Source organism: Hylobates moloch, unplaced genomic scaffold (genome assembly GCF_009828535.3).
Source record: "Hylobates moloch isolate HMO894 unplaced genomic scaffold, HMol_V3 SCAFFOLD_15, whole genome shotgun sequence".
In the NCBI taxonomy this organism is placed as follows: domain Eukaryota; kingdom Metazoa; phylum Chordata; class Mammalia; order Primates; family Hylobatidae; genus Hylobates; species Hylobates moloch.
The window spans coordinates 20027400-20046677 of NW_026652290.1; positions in this window are offsets into that span (position 1 = coordinate 20027400).

Consider the following 19278-nt stretch of genomic DNA (forward strand, 5'->3'; position numbering starts at 1 on the left):
ACTAGCCCTTAGATATTGTATGACTCTGATAAGACTTTTTAATTAATGTTGATTATAGCACCTATTGAACTCGACTGTGGTTCATTTAAGATATCGATTCAACACCTGGAATAATAATTAATAATAATAATGTTTTATTGAAAAACAACCATGTGTCAAGTATTATGATGGGCAATTCAGAAGCATTATTTCATTTAATGCTCATCAAAATCCTTTCCAGTATCACTATTCCCATTCAACAGGAAACTTAACTAATTTGCCTGCTGCTAATTAGGAGGCAAAACTCCTTTTCCACCCAGATTTGCTGGACTCTTGAGCCATGCACTTTTCTCATCTCTATATTAATTCCCATTGATAAGCTCAGAAGTTATAAAGATAAAAATACAGTCGTTGCCCTCAGAGAACTCACATTATAATAATGGCAATTAATTATGCAAATTATATTTAAAGTGCAATGCAAAATTAATGCATGTCCTGCTCTTTATTGACCTTTTTTATTAGGTCTTATTATCCACAGCATCTCAACATTCCCGTAGAGGATGCTAAATACATGTTTGTTCAGTGATAAATAAATACCACTATTACTACTATATGCTACTAAATTACATTTTGTAACAACATAGTCTAACAGAATAACACGCTGGATTATATGAAGTGAAATTTCATGTAATACTGAGAAATGCCTGGGGCTGTGATTCAGGAGAAATATACTCAGTATCGGGAAACAGAGTGTTAACACAGGAACAAGACATTTTGCTAAAGCTCCGTGAGCTCCTGGTCCAAGCCAGGAGCCTTTGTTAATCTTATTTGAGTCTCCCCCCATTAGTTAACAGTATGGAGTTAATTTCCAATTCACCTGCCTATCATTTGCCTGGTTAACTTAAACTCTGAGACTCCATTTTTATATTGGTAAAAAGGAGAATGATGCTAGCCTTATGTATCTCACATGAAATGAGATCGTACATGTGGAATACTTGCTACAGCCCCAAGCACACAGATAATGCTTAACAAATGCTTGTTTAATGTAAAATGAGATCTAATAGATCTATACAGTATGGAATCTCTATAGAGCAAATCCAGGATGGTGCAATAGAAGCTACAGCTTCTCAGAGAAGAATAAAAATGGTGTACTATAACTTTTTCTTTGGATTTTACAATGCAAATACTAAGAACTCACTCTAGTATGAAGCAGAACAGCATACTGTTGAGGAGCTCAGATACCGGGCTAGATTGCTTTTTATAAATTCCTGGTTCTATTTTTATTTTTGTGACCTTCAATACAGTACATAGGCTTTTATGTGTCTCAGTTCCTCATCTATAAAACTGGGCTAATCATAGAACTAGAACTACTGAGTCTGTTGTATTAAGTGGATAAAACAAAAAAAAAAGGGACTTAGGACAACACTGCCATGTAGTAAACATTGTAAAAACAAAAAGACAAATAGCATCATCTTTGCAGGTACAGCTACCTGTGGTCATTGATTCATGCTGTGAAGTTCAAGTTATCTAAGTTAATTTATTTTTAAAGTTCAAGCTTTGGCAAAGAGCCACTAAGACACACAAAAACCCACATATTAATGAATGAGATTTGAGAAGCTTAATGTGAAAGTTCAACAGTTTCCCTTTATTGGAGAGCATCTACTATAATAAAGTACCAACAAGAAGAAAAAAGATCAAAGGACCTTATTGTCACGGAGGAGCTTACTATGTAGAGAGGTATACAAATTGTATAGAGATATGTAGGCATGTACATGCATATGTATATGTATAAAGCCAGCCACGAGAGCATAGGTCCTTCTAAAGTCTTTCTTGAGCACTTTCACAACTCTGTATATGTGGGTGGCTTTCTAGATTCTCTGGAATACATAGTAGTTTTACAAAGATCTTATGGACATCACATTCTTTAGCTTTATCATTTTAGCATTTTAGTTATTCTTTGTCCAACTTTTGGCTTGTCTTTTCTATCTGTTGCCTCAGGCAGCTGCAAAGTTGAAAACACTTGCCTGTAAAATGTATTTCAGAAATACCCTCTAAGAGAAAGTTCTTAGGCCTGGCGAGCTCCAGTTGGGTCAAATGAAAACAAGCCGTTTGAATTAAAACTTACAGGTAACTACCACACAGATCAGATACGTATCTGTATATTTTTACATAGGAAAGGTATGTGTGAAGTATTAAAATAATAGGAGCTACTAAAGATTGACATTTTATAAAACAGAAATGAAAGAAGATGTGACATTTGGTTGAATTCGGAAGAATGACTAATTTACTCAAACCAGTATGGCTGGTAATGTTGTGCATGTATGTCCAGTACCCATGCATGGCTGGCAGAGAGAGCGGGGCTGAATCCCTGGCCGTGAAGCGATCACAAACCTATGATCTTTGCTTGTATTCTCCATGGGGGAAGTGCCAAACTCCAAATTTACTTCATGACAAGGTATTGGCCAAAGAGGAATGGGTTCTGACACTCCATTGGAATTAAAGTATAGCACATTCCCAGTTAATAGAACTGGAGATAAGTCTACTTCTGGTTGCTTTACACTGCCTATTGCAGCATGATGTTGGAAAATAAGCAAAGTGAGTATCTGGCAGGAGACAATCCGAGCTTAACATCACTTTTTTTCTAATTTTTGTTAAAATGACTGAAGAAAGAAAAGAATGGACAACATGTAAAGCACTTTTAAAACTTAAGGGAAAATCCTGAAAACTAAAGGAATTTCTAAAAGATAAATTACAGGTGAGATAAAAACGGTGGAGGGCCTCATTGTGTATTGCAAATTAGAGAAAAGTACCCCTAGATAATAAAACCTGGCACTAAGCTGGTCAGCAACAACTTCTAATTAGGATCATTGGGCACCTACAAAAAAAGGAGAGCCTCCACTCAGGCAGTGTGGGTGGGGGGCTGGGTATGAGATAATGAGTTCAAATGTAGATACAACTAACAAATTTTAAAGAATCTTTTTAAGTATCAGATGGAATACTGTAGAAAACAGATCAATGATTTAGAAAGTAAGAACAAGAATCTTTCCAGAACTCAGGAAAAAAAAAATAAGAAGATACATATTATGAAAAACATAAAAGAAGGATTACGGTGATTGGTTTTCAAAGATACGTACACACACACACACACACACACACACACACACACACACACACGTATTTCAGGCAAAACGAAGAAAACGGAAATCATAGGAGCAACAACAATCCAATGTATACTAATCTCTAAGCCCAAAGGTAGCCTCACATCAGAAAGCCTCTTAGTGGATGTAGTCAAAATTAATGAAAAAAAATATAATACAAACAATTGTAAATACAAAACTAATCTTGATGAGCATCAAAAAAAGGGAAAGTGATATATTTTCATGACATTTCTTAAAGTATCATAAAATAAATTGAAAGTAAAATGAGCTATTGCCATGCATACTATCAATCTATATGGAGGATAAAGGAATATATTAAAAGTCACAAATTAATACATTTTTACCAATAAAATGATATAAATACTAGAGGTGATATATGGACAAGAGATATAGAGACTTTCATTTTTCATAAATATAGAGACTGGTTTATTTGTGTATAATCTATTATGGAAATAAGACCATAAATTTCAAATTGTTTAAAATACTACTTTCTGCTTCCTAAAAAAAATCTGCCTATTGAAAAGGGAGAACATCTGCCAGCTAGAAACTTGTAAGTTGTTTCACTTGGTTCTTAATGCTTCCTGTCTGTTTCTTTTTTAAATAGAGATACACATCACATACCATAAAAGTCACCTTTGTAAAGCATAAAACTAAGTGGTTTTCAGTCTATTCACAGAGTTGTACTATCACCACTGTCTAATTTTGGACCATTTCCTACACTCTAAAATGAAACCCAGAAACTGCTAACATTAATTTCTCATGCTCCCTCAATGGGAACCCCTGACAACCATGAATCTCCTTTCTATCTTCCTAGATTTGCCTATTCTGAACATGTCATATAACTGAATTTATACAATACATGACATTTTCTGTCTGGCTTCCTTTAATTGTATATGTTTTCAAGATTCTTCTACGTTATAGCACATACCAGTACTTCATTTTCTGATACGGTTAGATAATATTCCAATGTGTGGATACACTACATTTTGAAAGCTGTTATTCAGTTGGTTGACATTTGAGGTGTGTTGGGAACAGGCCCCCCAAAATCTGGCCATAAACTGGCCCCAAAACTGGCCATAAACAAAATCTCTGAAGCACTGTAACATGTTCATGATGGCCATAATGCCCACGCTGGAAGGTTGTGGGTTTACTGGAATGAGGGCAAGGAACACCTGGCCCTCCCAGGGCTGAAAACCGCTTAAAGGCATTCTTAAACCACAAACAATAGCATGAGCGATCTGTGCCTTAAGGGCATGATCCTGCTGCAGAGATCTAGCCAGACCCACTCCTTTATTTCCGTCCATCCCTTCGTTTCCCATAAGGGATACTTTTAGTTAATCTAATATCTATAGAAACAATGCTAATGACTGCTTGCTGTTAATAAATACATGAGTAAATCTCTGTTCGGGGCTCTCAGCTCTGAAGGCTGTGAGACTCCGGATTTCCCACTTTACACCTCTATATTTCTGTGTGTGTGTGTCTTTAATTCCTCTAGCGCCGCTGGGTTAGGGTCTCCCTGACCGAGCTGGTCTTGGCAGAGGTGTTTCTAATTTTGGCTGTTATGAATAAGATCTATATTATGAATATAATAATGCTATTAACATACACGGACAGGCTTTCATGTGGGTATGTTTTTTAGATTTTCTTGGATATATACCTAGAAGTACTGGGTCATATGGAACTCTGTGTTTCACTGTGTGTGCGTGTGTGTGTGTGTGTGTGTGTGTTGGAAGAGTTCAAGAAGGATTTGTGGCAATTCTGTTTTTAAACATTTGGTAGAATTCCCCAGTGAAGCCATCTGGTTCTGGACTTTTAATTTTGTAGAACTAATTCAATCGTTTTACTTGTTATAGGTATATTCTGGTGTCCTATTACTTCATGGGGGTAATGTTGGTAGCTTGTGTATTTCAAGAGATTTGTCTATTTTCAACTTTGCCTTAGCCTTTCCTTCCTAGTTATGTAGAGCTTCATAGTCAGCCAGCCGTGAGAGCATAGGGCCTTCTAAAGTCTTTCCTGAGCACGTTCACAACTCTGTATATGTGGGTGGCTTTCTAGATTCTCTGGAATATATAGTAGTTTTACAAAGATCTTACAGATATCACATTCTTTAGCCTTATCATTTTAGCATTTTAGTTATTCTTTGCCCAACTTTTGGCTTGTCTTTTAAAACATATTTCAGAAATACCCTCTAAGAGAAAGCTCTTAGGCCTGGCAAGCTCCAGTTGGGTCAAATGAAAACAAGCCTTTTGAATTAAAACTTACAGGCAACTACCGCACAGATCAGATCATATATTTGGAAATGAGGCTATGAATGAGCTATCGCGTGCTTCTGCTTTTTCCAGAATGCAGCCTATTTTATTTTTGGCAAAAATAAATCTGAGTTTGAAATCAGGGAATGGGACTATGAGAAGATAAAAATGCCACCAAATTCATGCTTCTTACAGAGGCTCAGTCATTTTTTAAAAAAATAAAATAAAATAAATGCTCCACAGGTTGCTGCATGACTTTGGTTAGTTTCAACAGTGATGAAAATGTTACTTCTGACAAACTTTTGCCAGTTTTTGAGTTGACTTTATTGAGAGACAAATTTTCAGAAGTCCTTTCTCTGCCATTTTCATAGATGTCACTCTCTCTATATATATTTTAAAGATAAAATATAAATGACCAAACTACATCCTAAAAATATTCAATCTTTCTATCATGCAGAAAAGCAGGGCCGGGCGCGGTGGCTCACGCCTGTAATCCCAGCACTTTGGGAGGCTGAGGCAGGCGGATCACCAGGTCAGATCAAGACCATCCTGGCTAAGGGTGAGACCCCGTCTCTACTAAAAATACAAAAAATTAGTCGGGCGTGGTGGCGGGCACCTGTAGTCCCAGCCACTCGGGAGGCTGAGGCAAGAGAATGGCGTGAACCCGGGAGGCGGAGCTTGCAGTGAGCGGAAATCGCGCCACTGCACTGCAGCCTGGGCTACTGAGCGGGACTCTGCCTCAAAAAAAAAAAAAAAAAGAAAAGAAAAGAAAAGCAAGCCAAAATATTACTGTTTAATTTATCACTAAAAATTAGGCAAATGGCTTTTACTCATTTTTCTATTTTCCCTTCAAAAATTTCTACTAAAAATATTGTATCTTTTTTTATAACATTAGGTTATAAAGTTGATTTTTTGTTTGTTTGTTTGTTTCTTTGTTGTTTTGAGACCAAGTCTTGCTCTTGTTGCCCAGGCCAGAGGGCAATGGTGTGCTCTCCACTCACTGCTTCTTCCTTCTCCCAGGTTCAAGCGATTCTCCTGCCTCAGCCTCCTGAGTAGCTGGGACTACAGGCACGCACCACCACGCCCAGCCAATTTTTGTATTATTAGTAGAGACAGGGTTTCACCATGTTGGCCAGGCTGGTCTCGAACTCCTGACCTCAGTTGATTCTCCCAAAATGCTGGGATTACAGGTATGAGCTGCCATGCCTGGCCAAAAGTATTTTTTTGAAATAACAATTTTAAAATTAAATGGCTGTTTCTTTCAGAATATTGACATTTGAATCCCAAGTTACCCTTGGGATTACTACCTGTGCATGTCTAATATTTTATTCTCCTTTTTGTTTTTTACCTCAGAGATCACACATCGTTTGGGATTAGTACACATAGGTAAACACAAGAGGATAAAGAGTATTTCACAGAAAACTTTGAAATACACACCTTCAATGCCAAAAACAAACCATCAAAATCTTCGCAAAGGATGTAAAAGATACATAAAATCTCACTGTCCACTTTAGATTCTATACAATAATTACATAACTTGAACTTTGATTTGTTTGTGCTTCAGAATGCTCCAACAACAAAAATTTTCCAAACCTATACTCTTTTTGATATATGCATATTTTGTTATGGTTATCCAGAGACCTACACATGCTTATTAAATTTCGAATATGCATTATTATAACAAATACAATGAAAATTGAAAATTTATTAGTGATATAAAGATACATCTCTGGTATTTCAAATATTCATTAAAATATGCCCAAACTCTCAATATTTTAAATGTATTGAAGTTTACTAAACTAGAATCTTGCTCCTGAATTCTTCTAAAGGAAGACTAACAATAGCAATACATTATAATTATGCCTATAATAGAAAGAAAAGAGAAACGGAGATTTATTCCTGTAACATTATCTAAGTCTGAATAGGACTGTTAAAAACCTGAAGTTCTAATCACATAAAAATTATGACTATGTAAGAACAAATCTAAATTGTTTTCTTGTTTAATAACAACCAACTAAAGAATTTGTTCCCATTCATGGGGATGTATGCTGTAGAGTTTTACAAGTAGCAAAATTCAAGAATATACAGTATCTGTTTTTGATAAAGAAAAATCTTCAAACAGGATCGAAAACCCAGCATTTGTGAAGGAAAGTTGAGGACACTAGTGTCCAGGCTTCATCCACGTACCACGTCCACTACAGCTCAGGCCGCATCACGCTAGTGGGTGGTACAAAGTATGAGAACTAATAATATTTTCTGACTTGGTAAGAGTCTCTTATTTTAGTTTGGATCATTGAATTATGCAACTGTTTTACTACATCCTCTGTCCCTCAAAAATTCTGACTTGTTTTTGACTAATTTGAAAATATACCTTATTAATACATATTTATATACATTAAAATAAAATTTATCTGCAAAACTCAGAGTCATAAGAATGTTATTGCCTCCCTCCTTTCCTCTCCCTCTCCTCTCCTGCTATAGAGGGCTCCGACAGCAGTTCCCAGCCAGCGTGTTCAGCCTGCCTGCCTGCCTGCCTCTGTGTGTGTGTGTGAGCGTGTGTGCGTGCGTCTACTTTGTACTGGGAAGAACACAGCCCATGTGCTCTGCATGGACGTTACTGATACTCCGTTTAGCTTGATTTTCGAAAAGCAGGCAAGATGTCCAGCACACCACATGACCCCTTCTATTCTTCTCCTTTCGGCCCATTTTATAGGAGGCATACACCATACATGGTACAGCCAGAGTACCGAATCTATGAGATGAACAAGAGACTGCAGTCTCGCACAGAGCTAACAAGATGTGACCTGCTTTCTGATTGGCTAACTGCTGGACAAGGACTTATATGTATTTTAAAAGCTGGGTTGTCTTTAACGACTGCTATTTTCTTTATATGTTAATACACCATAGATGCTAAATATGACTGCTGGTACTCATGCTCTTTCTAGAAGCCAGTAGCTTCTATAGAAGTGCAAACTAGGTTTTGCTTAGGATGGTGAACTGTTGGCAGTGACTGATACTTGTGCTTGCTGTTTTGTTTATGTTGCTTTGTGCGTGTTACAGTTCGTATATTTCCTTCAGATCTTTGCAACTGCGTGTTGGAATCTTAAATCTCTGCATAAACTATTGGATGACATAGGCTGCTTTCAGAATTAGGAGGATAGAAAATGTCTTATAGTTCAGGCACACATTAATTGCAATACAAATTTGGAAAAAATGGTCCTTTAAAGGTATGATTAGTTATAAAAAAGAAGCCAGGGACCATTATGGCTCAATTCTTGAACAGCAACAATATTTAAAAATGACCTGTCCACCTTACATTTTAGAAAGTTTTTGAGGAATTGCAGAGATTCTTCTCCATCCTCCTGCAGTTAGGAACACAGGCAGCTTTCTCTGATATCTGCCTACCCTCCTGCCCATTACTGAGCACTTGGCCAGGTCTGAGCTAGGAGACTTATCTGCAAGATTTCCCTACTCTTGCCCTCATAAAAAAAAAAAAAAAAAAAAAAAAAAAAACTGCAGGATTCAGAGCAAGTTTTCTTCCCATTTGAGACAAGACATTTGAAAAGACCTCCTTTCACAGTATGCTTTGCAAAGATGGCACATTATTTTTTGTGAGAGCTAAACTCAGGAATTCCTAACTTTTGGATTATGGGGTATTACTTTTAAAGATTTAGCTCTGAGTAGAAAAAGACTACTTCATAGCTCAAGAACCAAGAGAAGAAAGCTTGCTATGACAAATCTTAAAGATTTTTTTAAGCCTCCCTGCCTGTAACAGTAAAGTGCTATGAACTATTTTCTGGTGTGTCCTAGAGCTAACCGTTTACATTTTTCTCTCCTTAATTAGATAATTTTTCAAATAATTATTCAAATAATTGCCTCAATACTTCTTTTTTTCTTTGCTAAGCAGTAAATACTGTCATGAACACAATGCCATACATTTGTTTTTATTTCATACGAAAAGGGGAGAGAATCAAATAATTGCTCCTAAGATATTTAAATATTTACATTAAATATTAAATTTTGATCACGATGTATGTACTTCGAAAAAAATAGCTTTCATGTAAAGTTACACTATACCTTTACCAATAATTGTTATTTATGATAAAGCTGCTCTGAGTTCTGGAGAGGCATTGGTTGGAATAAAATACAATGATACTCAGCAAAAAAAAAAAAAAAAAATGTTACTAAATTTTCAAATGTTGAAGTCTATGGTGTTAATTTAAGAACACCAGATTAAGAATAATGACTCCAGTTGGCACCATAAAAATGGGGAAAAATTGAATCAACTAATTACAGTTCTGACTCTATTTAAAAAGTATAGGTTAATCTCTTTTAAATGAGTGGGCTTTAGCTGAATATCTGGCTGACTCATGTCAGCATAGTTATAAACTTACACATTTAACATGTTTTCATTGCAATTGAAACATTATTTCTGTGAAAAAACTGATGGTCTAAACACATAAATATATTTTCTCTCAAAATAGGTGAATCCAAAGATTTAGAACATATAATTAATTGAGATTCCAACATACAATCCTGGGTCACCCAAGACTGCCTTACAGGCCAGACATGGTGGCTCATGCCTGTAATCCCAGCACTTAGGGAGACTGAGGTGGGCAGATCACCTGAAGTCAGAAGTTCAAGACCAGCCTGGCCAACATGGCGAAATCCCGTCTGTACTAAAAATACAGAAAATCCACCTTTATTTTATGTCTAGAACTTAAGAATTATCAGCTTTACAGTCTCCAAGGTTTATATGATTTTCTCAGTTATTCAGCCTCTTGTGTCTGTCAGATTACCATAGAAGACTTTGGAAGATGATGGTTTGTTAAGACAGAAGAAGCACATAAATATTATTCTTAAGCACACTATATAGCTCTTTGCTTCCTAAAGTGTGATGTTAATATCAGTAGCCTCATTGACATCATTTGGGAGACCTTTCAGCATGCAGAATATCAATCTGTATCCCAGACCAGTGGGATCAAAATCTGCATTTGAACAAGATCTCCAGGTGATTCATACACCTGCTATGTTTCTGATACTGAGGTAAACACTATTAAATGTTGGTTGGTACTTCAGTGTTTTTTTTTCCCCAGTATGTTATAGTTTACATATTCATAGAACTTGACAATACTATAAGTATTTTCTTATGTCATTAACATTTTAAAATATTACTTTATAATTCTATTGTCACAGATACTTATTGGAAAAAATCAATAAAATAGGCCAGAAATTGAATACTATCCAATTCTTCTTAGTATAAAATTTTGGTCTATATTATTTCAATCAGATAAATACATTAATTAAATATTATTATCTATTATACATAGGACGAGGAATTATACAGTATTTCCAGTATAGACATTTTCCTTTCCATTATATATTTTTTCTATGTTATAATTCCTCCTATGAACATGTTTTCAATGTGACCCACACAAATCATTAGCATTTTTTATTATGAACCTAGGGGTGAATCTTAGAGAATGTGTAACAGTCTTTCTACACCAAAAAATATTATTGATTTCTGAATTTTCATTTTTTCCATAATCTTCAAATACATTGAAAAATATGGGTATAATGAGTGAATGTGAATATAAGATGGATTCAAGTTTCATGTTGCAGAGAACTCTGATTTCCCTTCCTTTATAGATAAATTTTTTCTGTCTCTCTCTATATATACAAATATATATTTCACTTTACAATAGTTTTAAAAATTCACTATGGCTAAATATGTGACCTTCAGCAAAGTACTTTTTTTCTGGGAATCTGGTGAAGCTTCTTGATTTTTATGCTAGTTATTCTGTTTTTCAGCTGAGGGCATTTTATTTAATAATTTTACCATTTATCTTTATGAGAAATGCACTCTTCATTAGTTCTACATAGTTCTTATAAATAACATATCATTGTGCACATTTATATTTTTCTTCTACATTCTTTAAAAGTTCACTCTTCATATAAGTTTTCAATATCGCAGTGATACTTTATGTTTCGTTTTCTTGAATGCAATTTTAAATGTCTTAATGGATATTTTAACTGGCTCCAAGTTCATCTGCATCTATTTCTCATTTAATTTTATGATTTTGTTTTATCATATCTGCATTTATACTTGTTAAAACATAAATGATCTAACCTAACCAGCCTTTGCTAACAGTGTGAGTGTGAGGTTGCATTTGTACATCCCGTCTTCTTGGGCCTGGCTGATCATCTTGAAATTTGCAGCTTGGAAGTGAATTATTGTCCACAATCCCTTGAACACTTTTTTCTGCTGACACTGACTTTATCATTTGGGAATTAGTAGTAGTAGGATCATATCGCTTGTGTCCCCTACTGCTTGGAATTATAAAAAACTGAAGGCTGAATATTCAACACCCCTGTTATTAAGCGTATGGTACTCTGTTTCTGGTGACGGAATTTCCAAGTTTTCACAGCCCTGAATTTGCCTTACCCATTTTTACATATGTGTATATACCTGGCTGGATATATTTTTTATCACTGTGAATTATAGTCTACTACAAGGAGAAAAAGAAGTACTGATTTTGGATAGAGAGAAGGAGAACTATTTAGAAATTAGTCGCAAAACATTAGCATGAAAAAAGGTCAATTGTTGCAAATCCGGACTTTCTAAATCAAGAAGTGGACAAAGATAAGAATAGATTTTCTTCTAATTATCGGTTGGCACTGCAAAGTTGTGCCAGAATTTGAATTAATCAAATAAAATTCTCTTAAATTATGTTTTAAAGGAAAACCAGTTACATTGGCAGAGGTTTGACTTAAGTTTCACTTTTTTTCAAGATAATAAGATATTTTTTCTATGTTTTTGTTAGCATTTCCATGGAAACGTATTTACCACCATATCCAGACTCCTAACTTGTTGCTAATTTAAAACCAAACTGTCTCTGAGACACAGAAACCAGATCAATATTCTTGCTTCAAAATTTAAGATTTATTTTATTTTATTGTCATCAATAATGCTTTCCTACATAGTAGATAATATGTGAGCTGTTTCTGCTAATACCTGGTAACTTTGAAGTTGAAACAGATCAATGTCAAGTATAGATGTTACACCCTTTCAAAACTTATACAGAAATTGATTTTGGAAGGAATGGTTTTGTTTTTAATAAGCACTAATTATTTGACTATTATTTCTACAACTTGTAAATGTTAGGCTTAACCACAAATTAATTCGGAGTCTGTGTCAGTCTATTTGTCTCGATAAGAAAATCAGAGATTAATTTTTAAAAAATTTCTTCAGACTAAATAAAACCTTGGCTTTACATGTAGGCTTACATTTCACAGAAGTTTGTGTCTTGTGTCACAGTAATTAAGAGGATATAGCCGAGGTGGCAGCAATACTAATACTACTACTACTTAGGATCCCTTTTGTAAACTTGGCATAAAAATAAGGTCTACATTTTTCTCTCATACACTCAAATCGTATGCAAATATGAGGATAAAAATCAAAATTTAAAACTAATTTTCAATTTTGTTTTAAAAGTGGGATGAAGAATTAAGCTGGTTTCTGATAAGGTCATTCATTCTGAAGTCTGATGCAGAATCCTTTCCAAAAACTATTTCCATTTATTCCAGTACATTCTCCTAACACTGTGTTGATCAGTGAGACTTTTGACATTTACATAAATCAAAAAGGCATTTTCATTCTCTTGGAGCCATTCTTTGAGGAGAAAGATGCTGCAGCTAGGGAAAACACTAATTAAAAGCACATCTAACATAAATGGCTTGTCACCAAGTTACCATACTTAGCGGAACATACACTGTCCTTGGAAGATAGAAAAATTCCTTCAGTGCTTGGTTTAACTTGAGAAGTTAACTACTCTAATTTGTAGCAATACATATTTTTCACAGGCTGCAATGTATTTGCATATTTTAAATACTTTAAGGAATATATCATCAAATGAATCCCTAATGGAATGTAATTTAGTTCACAAGTTAAAAAATAGGATAACAGTTTCAGCCCCTGTTACTCCCCTAATGCTTGAAATATAGTCGGAGAATGAAACAAGCAGTGCATAAAAAACAGATATTACAGTAACAACTGTCATGATAATGAGGATACACTGTACTGTTTTTGCTTAGTTATAACAAATGAGCATGAATATCTTGTTATGTTTCTTTGGGGAATAGTATTAATTATTTTCGCTACATTGAAATGAAGCATGGTTAATGTCACTAAATGTATGACTAAATGACTCTAAAATGTTGCATTAATAGAAATGATAGAATAAAAGTCATGCAAATGAGTAGAATGTTTATGTACTCCATATTCTTTAGTTTTTAAGTTGTGTGATTTTGAGATAACATTTCATTGTCCAAATTATCAATGAATGTCATTTGACTTAAAAAGTAGCCTGTGAGAAAACAGAAACTGTGAGTGCTACTTTATTACTAGAGCTATGCCAGATTACAAGTACTAAAATTTACATCAGTTATCCCTTTGTTAAGAAGCATCCTTTTCTCTCCCTTGTATTTCCCCCAGCAGTGAAGTAAACAATAACATCAACAACAACAAAAATGCATTTCAACTATTGTAATCCATTCCCTTCCCCAACAGCTTATTTGTTGATTAGTACCTAGATGGTGTCTGACAAGCAAAATTTATTTTCCTGTGTATTAGAATGTACTTAGAGTATCACACCATATGAGAAATTCTATAGAGGTAGAATAAGGGATAACTATATTGATTAATGAGTTTGATATTAACACTTCATGTAGCAAATCATTTTATCACCGATAACAGAAGTATCAGTAAATCGTGCCATAGATATCACTAAGTGACTTATCCATACATTTCCTAAATAACTATAATCAATCTGAAGATGTGAGAGGGGGGCAACTTGGTCCTATAGTAAGGCTAGCTTATTCCCAGTCTAGGAACATGGTAAGTTTTATTATGTCCTAATAGATAGATAGCACAAGTCAGACATATTAGAGATATTTTCAAGTTCTTCCGTGAAACATTTGGAATTAAGTCAGAAATGTTGGGAAATTTTAGTATGAAAGTATCTCCTTTAGACATTTAAAAGTCATTAGAACTTCCTGTAGAGCATAGTGGAAAACCCAGTACGTTGGAGCTGTAGAAGATTTTTCTTACTCATATTCTCCAAGTATAGCTCAGTGATCTGGGAACCTAGATGATTCCAGTAACCAAGATCCACAAAGACATCTAGCATTGTCAATATGGCTCCTGGGAAATTATGGAGAATGGAAATAACTAGCTCTAAAATATAGAGTATGTTTTTGGGAAATAAATCCCCCAAAATGCTTCTCAGTCTGTCTTTATATGTGTAGAATGTACCCAACAACTTCTAAAAACAGTAAGTTGACCCATATTGAAGGAGTTTGCATTTTGATTAATAAGCTATATAGAACACATTCATGGTACTTAGCACGTGTCAAATAATTAATCTTCATAGCCTCATTAACAAAGGGAGCATTGCATTTTTAAGTGAAGAAAGAGAGACACAAAGAAGTAATTTGTGTTCCCTTCTGTTTTCATCAGGTGTTCTAATCCCAGTTTTTCACTACTTACAGGCGGTGAACTCCAGACTTCACTTCCTTTCTGACACAGTTGATCTACTCTTTCTAGTGTCTACACGCAAGAATTTCTTTGTGTTTTGCATTTTTACCTTTTGCTTTAAAGCAATAAGCAACATTGTCATTAACTTAAATAAAAATACCTCCATAAGCCATCTGACATTTCATTGAAAATTCTGTCATTTATATCTGCCATAAACTAATCTTAATAATAACTGGCATCTTGAATTTGTTCTAAGTGTTAGTTTCTCTTGTTGCTATTTTCTTCTCATACCTAGTTTCTTCCAAACCAACAACAAATCTAGGAAAGAGAATTTTATTGAAAAAAATGTTTGTCTATTACACACACACACACACACACACACACACACACACACCCCTTCTGGTGCACTGCTCTGTGATCCCGAAAATAACAGAGGAATTAGCAACAAATTGACAAAACGTAACCAAGTTGCCTGAGCTGAACTTGTTCTTCATTACAAACTATATATATTTTTATAATCAATATTTTATTAACTTAGCAAGTCAGAAAGCCTTTTGTATGGATAAGCTGTCATGATTTATGGTAGAACAATTGCCATTATGTTGGGGAGATGCTACCTTTTGATTCATTGACAAAAATCTGTCATCATCTGATACACATATAGTATAGTACAGTGACAAACCTTGTCCAACAAGCAAAAGGCTATAGAAAATATGTACAAACTTCTGATGAAATTGCCTTTTCATTAGGGAGATACATTGAAATACCATCTTACTTCATTCCAGATGCTGTAACAAAATACTATAGACTGAGTAGCTGATTAACAATATAAATGTATTTCACACCGTTCTGGTAGCTGGGAAGTCCAAGATCCAGACACTGGCAGATTCTGTTTCTGGTGAAGACTCTCTCCCTGGCCCATGGGTGGCTGTCCCTCAGTGGCAGAAGGGAAGAAGGGGCTCCCTTGAGCCTATTTTATAAGAGCATCAAATGCATTCATATAAGGACTCAGGCCTCATGATCTAATACTTCCCCCAAAGCTCTACTTTCTAATACCATCACATTGAGGGTCAGGATTTTAACATATGAATTTTGGGGGATACAAATACTGAGACCATAGCAAAGACACTACAAGTAAAGAGAAACACATTGACATAAGGGAAACTGTTTTCTGCCAGTAATAGATTTGGACTTTATGACTATTTAACATTTCAACTTTTTTTATGGAGTTAAAGCTAAGGGCTAGAATTTTAAATGCAATGAAGTCCTGCGTGGGAATTGGCAAACCATGGTTTGCAAGCCAAATATGAACCACTGACTATTTTTGTAAATACAATTTTATTGAAACACATCTGTGCCTATTGATTTACATATTGTCTGTGGATGCTTGCATCATACAATTGCAGAGTTGAGTAGTTAGGACAGAAACCTTATATAGGCTTGTGGCCAAGGACACTTTGAATGCAGCACAACACAAATGTATAAACTTTCTTAAAACATGAGATTTTTTGCAATTTTTTTAAAGCTCATCAGCTATTGCTAGTGTTAGTGTATTTTATGTGTGGCCCAAGACCATTCTTCTTCTTCCATCTGGCCCAATGAAACCAAAAGATTGGATACTCCTGTTGAATGACCTGCACATCTCAAATATTTACTGTGTGCTCCTTTATTGAAAAGGTATTCTCAGCACCATTTATTAAATAGGGAATCCTTTCCCTATTTCTTGTCTTTGTCAGGTTTGTCAAAGATCAGATAGTTGTAGATATGCGGCATTATTTCTGATGGTGCTGGGAAAACTGGCTAGCCATATGTAGAAAGCTGAAACTGGATCCCTTCCTTACACCTTATACAAAAATTAATTCAAGATGGATTAAAGACTTAAATGTTAGACCTAAAACCATTAAAATCCTACAAGAAAACCTAGGCAATACCATTCAGGACATAGGCGTGGGCAAGGACTTCATGTCTAAAACACCAAAAGCAATGGCAACAAAAGCCAAAATTGACAAATGGGATCTCATTAAACTAAAGAGCTTCTGCACAGCAAAAGAAACTACCATCAGAGTGAACAGGCAACCTACAGAATGGGAGAAAATTTTTGCAACCTACTCATCTGACAAAGGGCTAATATCCAGAATCTACAATGAACTCAAACAAATTTACAAGAAAAAAACAAACAACCCCATCAAAAAGTGGGAAAAGGACATGAACAGACACTTCTCAAAAGAAGACATTTATGCAGCCAAGAAACACGAAAAAATGCTCATCATCACTGGCCATCAGAGAAATGCAAATCAAAACCACAGTGAGATACCATCTCACACCAGTTAGAATGGCCATCATTAAAAAGTCAGGATACAACAGGTGCTAGAGAGGATGTGGAGAAATAGGAACACTTTTACACTGTTGGTGGGACTGTAAACTAGTTCAACCATTGTGGAAGTCAGTGTGGCGATTCCTCAGGGATCTAGAACTAGAAATACCATTTGACCCAGCCAGCCCATTACTGGGTATATACCCAAAGGATTATAAATCATGCTGCTATAAAGACACATGCACACGTATGTTTATTGCGGCACTATTCACAATAGCAAAGACTTGGAACCAACCCAAATGTCCAACAACGATAGACTGGATTAAGAAAATGTGGCACATACACACCATGGAATACTATGCAGCCATAAAAAATGATGAGCTCATGTCCTTTGTAGGGACATGGATGAAACTGGAAACCGTCATTACGAGCAAACTATCACAAGGACAGAAAATCAAACACCGCATGTTCTCACTCATAGGCGGGAATTGAACAATGAGAACACATGGACACAGGAAGGGGAACATCACACTCCGGGGACTGTTGTGGGGTAGGAGGAGGGGGGAGGGACAGCATTAGGAGATAAACCTAATGCTAAATGACGAGTTAATGGGTGCAGCAAACCAACACGGCATATGGATACATATGTAACAAACCTGCACATTGTGCACATGTACCCTAAAACCTAAAGTATAATAATAAAAAATAAATAAAATAAATAAAAAAATTAAAAAAATTAAAAAAAATTTTTTAAAAAGTATTTTTGTCACAAAAAAAAAGAAAAGGTATTCTGATTCCTGATCTTCCTGTTTCTATGAAGCTTGATAATTATTAGTTAAAAGTTAGGTAAGTGCTACTTATTAAATAGGTAAGTGCTATTTATTAAATAATAGAATGATGGTGATTTTTATTACTAATTTCTATTCTTTTACTTTTTTTATTTTTAGTTTTCTGTATGTTCCAGTTTTTAAATGATTTCTACAATTAAAACATTTTAAATTTAATTTATGTATACATTTTATGATAGAAATATATTTTTAAATGTACCTTTTCAGATTAAACTGTTTTGTTCTTTTCCAACAAAATTCTCCAGAGTTATTTATATTCACTGTCTGCAATTCTTTTGTTCTCATTCTCTCTAAATTTATTCTCATTTGGATTTTATCTCAACAGCACTTTAATCTCATTAAACCCTTCAATGATCATACACTGCTAAATTCAATGTTTATTTCTTGCTTCTTTTCTTGACCTATTAGCAGCATTTGAAAAACTTAATAACTCCCTTGAAATTCTTTATGTACCTGGCTTCTAGAATTCTATGTATATCTGGTTTCCCCCTTACATAACTGGTTGGTTGTTTTCAATCTCCTTTTTTTGACCTTTATTCTTCTCCTCAGCCTCGTGTTAATTGTCAGTTTCCTTTGAGCACTGTCCTTGATCACCTTTCTCAGTCTACACACTCTCACTGTACACATCCCATATCCGACTTAAGTCTCTTTTATAAGTTCACAACTCTGAAAGGCATATCCTTACGTTATTCTGGAATGCAGAAATATACTTACTACCTTCTTGACATCTACCCTTGATAATCTAACAGGCGTATCAAATTTGACCTGTCTACAATTGAACTCTTCACCACAATTCTACCCCAAATTGACCTTTCTAGAATTCACTTTATCTAAATTAATGGAAATTCTTTCTCCAGTGGTTCAAGCTAAACACTTTAAAGTCATTCTTGACCTCTTTCTCATTTTAACAAATTATTTAACACTTTAAAAATTATGATAGCTCCACCTTTATTTTATGTCTAGAACTTAAGACTCACAGCTTTTATTAGGAATGCAGTTAATGCCCTAGTCTGAGCCATCATCATCTCTTGCCCTCAAGGTACTTCCAATGCCTATAAAGCCTTCTGTGCTTAGCGCCCAGTTATTTCTCCTTTACTATTACTTTGCTCCTGTTTCACCACCTCTGCAAAGCTCTACCATGACAGGAAACACTCTCCAGCTTCAGGGCTTTTGTGCTTGCTCTTTCCTCTGTCCA